General features: G+C 58.5%; 1 pseudogene; it reads left to right on the top strand.

The window, feature by feature from the left end:
- The first annotated feature begins 3,067 nt into the window (after nucleotides 1-3,067).
- On the top strand, nucleotides 3,068-6,109 carry LOC147526480 (maestro heat-like repeat-containing protein family member 7; annotated as a pseudogene).
- The last annotated feature ends 418 nt before the right edge of the window (nucleotides 6,110-6,527 follow it).

Below are 6,527 nucleotides of genomic sequence, written 5' to 3'. Positions count from 1 at the left end.
AGCCTCTTGTCTTACCACCCAAGCTGTGGAAAGAACTAGTAGGGACTGTAAGGATGAACCACCGCCCACTGTACTTGAAGAGCAGGTTCGGGAACATCTGAGGAACTTGAAGGTGCACAAGTCCATGGGACCTGATGAGATCCATCCGCGGGTCCTGAAGGAACTGGCGGATGAAGTTGCCAAGCCACTGGCCATTGTATTCGAGAAGTCGTGGCGGTCTGGCAAGGTCTCCGATGACTGGAAGAGAGGGAACATAACCCCCATTTTTAAAAAGGGGAACAAGGAGGACCCGGGCAACTACAGGCCGGTCAGCCTCACCTCTGTGCCTGGCAAGGTCATGGAGCAGATTCTCCTGGGAACCATGCTAAGGCACATGGAGAGCAAGGAGGTGGTGGGTGACAGCCAACATGGCTTCACCAAAGGCAGATCGTGCCTGACCAACTTGGTGGCCTTTTATGATGGGGTGACAACATCGGTGGACAAGGGTCGACCAACGGATGTCATCTACCTGGACTTGTGCAAAGCTTTTGACACTGTCCCGCACGACATTCTTCTCTCTAAACTAGAGAGGCATGGGTTTGATGGATGGACCACTTGGTGGATAAGGAATTGGCTCAATGGCCGTACTCAGAGAGTAGTGGTCAATGGCTCGATGTCCATGTGGAGACCGGTCACGAGTGGCGTCCCTCAGGGGTCCGTGTTGGGCCCGGCCCTCTTCAACATCTTTGTCGGTGACGTGGACAGTGGCATGGAGTGCACCCTCAGCAAGTTCGCCGATGACACCAAGCTATGTGGTGCCGTCGACACGCTGGAAGGGAGGGATGCCATCCAGAGGGACCTCGACAGGCTGGAGAGGTGGGCCCGTACCAACCTCGTGAAGTTTAACCAGGCCAAGTGCAAGGTCCTACATCTGGGTCATGGCAATCCCAGGCACAATTACAGACTGGGTGGAGAATGGATCGTGAGCAGCCCTGAGGAGAAGGACTTGGGAGTACTGGTGGACGAGAAGCTCAATATGAGCCAGCAATGTGCTCTTGCGGCCCAGAAGGCCAACTGCATCCTGGGCTGCATCAAGAGGAGCGTGGCCAGCAGGTCAAGGGAGGTGATTCTCCCCCTCTACTCTGCCCTCGTGAGACCTCACTTGGAGTATTGCGTCCAGTTCTGGAGTCCCCAACATAAGAAGGACATGGACCAGTTGGAGAGGGTCCAGAGGAGGGCTACGAAGATGATAAGAGGGCTGGAGCACCTTTCCTATGAGGACAGGCTGAAAGAGTTGGGGCTGTTCAGCCTGGAGAAGAGGAGGCTCCGGGGTGACCTTATAGCGGTCTTCCAGTACCTCAAGGGGGCCTACAAGAAAGATGGGGAGAGGCTGTTCAGGAGGGCCAGTTGTGATAGGACAAGGGGTAATGGTTTTAAAATAGAGGGAGGTAGGTTCAGGTTGGATATTAGGAAAAAATTTTTTACCATGAGAGTTGTAGAACACTGGAACAGGTTGCCCAGAGAGGTGGTGGATGCTCCATCCCTGGAGACGTTCAAGGCCCGGTTGGATGAGGCCCTGAGCAACCTGATCTAGTTGGAGATATCCCTGTTTGTTGCAGGGGGGTTGGACTAGATGACCTTTGAAGGTCCCTTCCAGCCCTAACGATTTTATGATTCTATTCTATGATTCTAAGTGGGGAATATATGGAACTCCGATATGTAGAAGAACAGAAAAGCAGGATGAACGCTAACAGAGGGATTAGCTGTTTGCAATAAAAGTGCAGAAGTGGAAAAAAGCAAGAGTGTAGGAGTGTGCACGTGACAGACACAAGACGCTGAAAGGACGACGTCCTCAAGCCACGGAATCCACGTGGGCTCAAGTAGCGGTCTTTATTTTAAGGTTTCCTACTGAGTCAGTCTCTTTCTCCCTGAAATGACAGAAATAGAACTGGGCCATTTTCTAATCCCTGAGAAATCACCCAGGATTCTACAGGTCTACCCTCGGCGTAGAGCTGCTACCTGTAGTGAAACGTCATCTTCCCCCTCCTGTCACACCACCAACTAGCGCTGGAGCACAAGAGCCTGCATGGGGGCTGTGCTCTTCTGTGGATGTTCCAAGGTTTCCAGCCCACAGGCTGCCCTCTCCACCGCAGCCCGCTTCACCCTGGAAGCCAGCTGCTCGGGGGAATGCTGAAACGAGACGGGGAATGACAAGGCTGGGAGGCTTTTATCTACACTGCAGAGTTGCTGCTGGTGAGCTTACACTGTGATCAGTCCTTTTCCTGCTGGCAGGGCTAATTTTCATCCCGGAGACATGGGGGAGAAATTCCTCCCAACGTGTCTACGCGTCCCAGGACAGAACCTTAGTTATACCTTGTAATCATCCATCTTCGCAACATTTCCCCGAAATGGTGCATATTCAGTGTTCTTCTCTTAAACAATTGGTTCATTTTCTCTTGCCCAGCATGTAAATGACTTTGCAGGTTCCCCCTTAAAGGATGGCAAAGTCTCGCTGGGGAGTTTTTCAACGAGCCACTCACTGTGACTTTAGGGATGGTCACCCTGTCCTCAGACCTTGTGTGCACGTCTGGCTTTAGACAGGTGCAAACAGCCTACTCAACTCTTCCTGCAATTCCTTCACGCAATTTCACTCCTTCATAATTGGATGATATCATAGGGACCCTGGTGTGTGCTGTGGCAAGTGTAACTGGGGCACCCAGCAGAGCCCAGCACTCGCTGCTGAGCCAGCAGCGGGAGCACATCCCGCGTGCCAGTGCTCTGGCGAGTCTGCGCGAAGGAGAGCCCCGTGGGCCTTTTCCCCGGCGTTGTGTGGAAGAGTGAAGAGCCTCGGCGTGCCTGAGGGGCTGGGGCTGCAGGAGGGGGCTTGGGGGCTGGCACTGGGGTACTGTGTGACTCTGTGTCACCTGGCCCTGCCCTCGCAGTGTCTGAGAGGACGGTGTTGGGACAGCACGGGAGCCAGGAGCTCCCCAGCATGGCCACATCTGCCCCACCGCCTCTGGCAAGGCAACCCCGGGTGGTGCCGGGTCCCTCTCGCCCCTCTCTTCCCTCCCTCTGGCCCTTCTGCAGGATGGCAAGGAGATCCCCTGACCGCCTCTGGGAGGAATGGAGGGAGAACGGAGCTGCCCCAGCTCCCAGCTCCGAGCCTGGGCACATGTGTGAGGACGGTCCGCTGCCAGCGGATTTGTGCTGCTCCACCTCGGCTGCGGCCAGGCAGGAACAGAACGACCTGGACATCATCCGGGCCTCTGTCAGGAGCAGACGAGAGCAAGAGGGCTGGAAGCTGAGGTTTCTGGCCTCCATCTGCACCGTCTGCCGCACCGTCAGCCCAAGCTCCATCAAGTGGCGTATGCTTCTCTTCTCCCAGCTGATGCTGATGCAGACCATGGAGGGGCTGCTGCAAGACGAGCCCGCTGACTACCTGGGCACCATGGTGCGGCTGCAAGCTGTGCTGACCATCACCTCCATGAGCGAAGCAGGGCTGCTTGTGCAGGAGAGGAAGAAGAAGAAAAGCCTCATCCAGACCTGCTTCCTCAGCATCTTCCACCTGCCTCCGCAGGAGGACAGCCAGGGCCTCGTGGCTTCTCTCTGCTCCCAGACCCTGCTCGCGATGGACAGAATGCTGCAGGCGCTGGTACGCAGCGCCGGCAGCCTCGGCATCATGGAGCTGCAGAACCACTTGCAGCTCCTGCTTCCATTCACCAGTTCCCGGATGGCAGCGGTGCGGGAGAGGGCAATGGCACGGATTGCCGGGCTGATCGAATTCCTCACCACCTACCCTCTACTGCAGGTCTGCCCCTGCTTTGCACTACCCAGAGCCCGTGAGCATGAGTGCTCCGAGGTACAACATTTTGGGATGCTGGGGAGGCTGGTGGGGCACCTCACCCTCTGCTGCACCTGCAAGGACACGGGCACCCGCTACCAGGCTGAAGCAGCTCTCTATCACCTGCGTACCTTCGTCCTGCGGCAGAGAAGCAGGGGCTTGGGGCTGCAGGAGGCAGGGCAGCAGTGGCGCCAGGAGGACTGGCAAGCAGGGCAGCCCTGGGAGCATTCAGAAAACAGCCCTGCATGCAAAATCTTCCTCGAGTTCCTCAAATGCCTCCGGCCCTCCGAGCGAGCAGACATCATCGTCATGGCCATCAAGAACTTGCAATCCTCCAGCGCCGACACTGTCACAGTGGCTGCCAACATGGTGGACGTCCTCGTGGCAGACTCTCATTTCCAGCTGGTGCAGGTCTGGAACATCGTGTGGGCCATCTGCACAAACCTGCCCTCCATCAGCGAGATGAGAGCCCTCAACAGCCTCAACAGGGCCCTGCTGGTGCTGCTGGACAGACACCCTTGTGAGGTGGTGGCCAGCCTGCTGTGGCGCTCCCCGTTGTGCACCGGTGCCGCCACGGCCATGTGGGAGACCATGCTCTCCCAGCCCCAGGCTGCGAAGAGGGTGCTGCGGGAGCTGCTCGGCATGCTGATGGAACCGCTGACGCGCCCGACCTCCACCGTCACCCGGGACGACGCATGTGTCCTCTCCCTGGCCGCAATCAGAATGATAACCAAGATCCTCCTGCAGCCCACTCACTGGCAGATGCTGGAAGCGATTTTCCCCCGGCTTTTCCTGGCTCTGCTTCTCCAAGTGCCTTTCACCAGGGAGCTGACGCTGCAGGAGGTGAACATCTGGAAGGAGGACCAAGAGGATGTGTTCACTCCCTTGAGGACCCTGCTGTACTCCATGAGACTGCTGCTCTGCAGCATGGGCTTTGAGGAGCAGGTTCTGGCCGTCGAGGCGCAGGGTGGCTGGGATGCCCTGCTCCGCACCGAGACCCACCTCTTGGGAGTGTGCATCATGGCCAGGGAGATGACGAAGACCCCGAGACACCTGTGCTCTGCCATCTTCTGCTGCCTGGCAGAGTTCCTCAGGGTGGAGCACCCCATCCAGGAGACGGTCACCATGGCCTTCCTGATCGAGATGCTGGGCTGCACCAACCTCAACAAAGAGCTGGACTGTGCCCTGGAAATCTTCCCCACCTATCTGAAGAGCCAGTGCCCGGAGATGCCCAGACTGGTGCTCAGGGGCATCCTAACGCTCAGCGAGAGGCCAGACATGGCAAAGAAATCCCTCGTCCTGCTGCCTGTCGTCATGGAGCAGCTGGAGCACGGCGACAGTGGTGCCAGTGACATGGTCCTGCCCGTGCTCGCCAACATGCTCCAGCTCCTGGAGGGGAAGGAGTCCAGCCGCACCGCCCTGGCGCTGGCTAACAAGCTGCAGCGGCTCTTCGACAATGAGTCGGGCACCGTGCGGCAGCTCTCCATCCATCTCTTCCGAGACACGATGGGGCTCGTGGCAGGTGCCAAAAGGAAGAAGATGAAGGAGGTGGTGTGGGACAGCCTGCTGCCGCTGCTCTTTCACCTATACGATGAGGACAAGAGCGTGGCCAAGGCCTCCCAGGAAGCCCTCTGCAGCGCTGGCCGGTTCCTGAAGTGGAGGCAGTTGGTGCAGCTGGTCGAGACTGCGCAGGCGTGGAAGATCGGCGAGGGCCTGCTGGCCAGGAAGAAGAGCAGGGCCAAGGACTACCTGCACCAGAGCCAGCGCTACCTGCAGAACCCACAGGAGCTCCTGCGGCAGGAGGCCGTCAGGTTCCTGGGGCTCTTGGGACGGCAGGTGGCGGATGGTGAGAGGAAGCACATCAGAGAGGCCCTTCAAGGTGCCAGCAAGGATCCCAGCGTCGCGGTCACCTCCCTGGCGATTCAGACACTCCACATCCTCGAAGCAGAAGGAGGAGGGGGAGGAGGAGGAGGAGGCAGAGAGCCCAAGTCGAGGCTTAACCTGCAATGGCTGCCCTCGCAGCTGTGGAAGGCCTGGTGGAGGCGGCCCGCGGCCCCCAGCGAGGCCTCTGCTCAGGCCGAGGCGAAGTAGCAGCCGCAGCCCCCCGGCACTCCCCGCGCCGAGGTCCCGAGCTCCGAGGGGAAGCCGCGGGCGGCCTTTCGGGCTGTCGACGAGGAGGTGTCCAGCGACTCCGAGCCAGAGAGGGAAGGGCTGCGCCGGAGCGGGTGCTGGTACCTGTGGCGGTGGTGGTGCTCATGCCGTCCCCGCACCCCATCGTTGGAGCGGTGATGGCGGGAGGCTGTAGAGGAGGAGGTGGAGGAGACGTCGCAGGAGAAGCAGCTTTGCCTGGCCAGGCTGCATCTGGAGCAGCTCCGCCAGCACGAGGAGGAGTGGCAGTGGGCAGCGGCAGAGGAGGAGGTGAGCCAGCCGGCAGATGTCACCGGCGACCGGCTGAAGGAGGATGTGGTGCAGCCTCCAGATCTGGCCAGCATCTGAGTGCTTTGGGGCCACCAGCTGCCTGTCACCTGCCTGGTTGTCACACATCGTGGCTGGAAGAATGATCTATAAAAGCTGCTTGTAAATTGCAATAAATGTCTCTGGTATCACAAAAAAACCCAAACGACTCCACAAGGTAAAATAATAATACCCCTTGCGTTGCTATGGGCCGTAGCTACGGACCACTATCCAGCAAGTAACGCAGCAGGTC

Source organism: Tauraco erythrolophus, chromosome Z, assembly GCF_009769465.1.
Source record: "Tauraco erythrolophus isolate bTauEry1 chromosome Z, bTauEry1.pri, whole genome shotgun sequence".
In the NCBI taxonomy this organism is placed as follows: domain Eukaryota; kingdom Metazoa; phylum Chordata; class Aves; order Musophagiformes; family Musophagidae; genus Tauraco; species Tauraco erythrolophus.
This window is presented reverse-complemented; position numbering and strand designations above follow the sequence as displayed.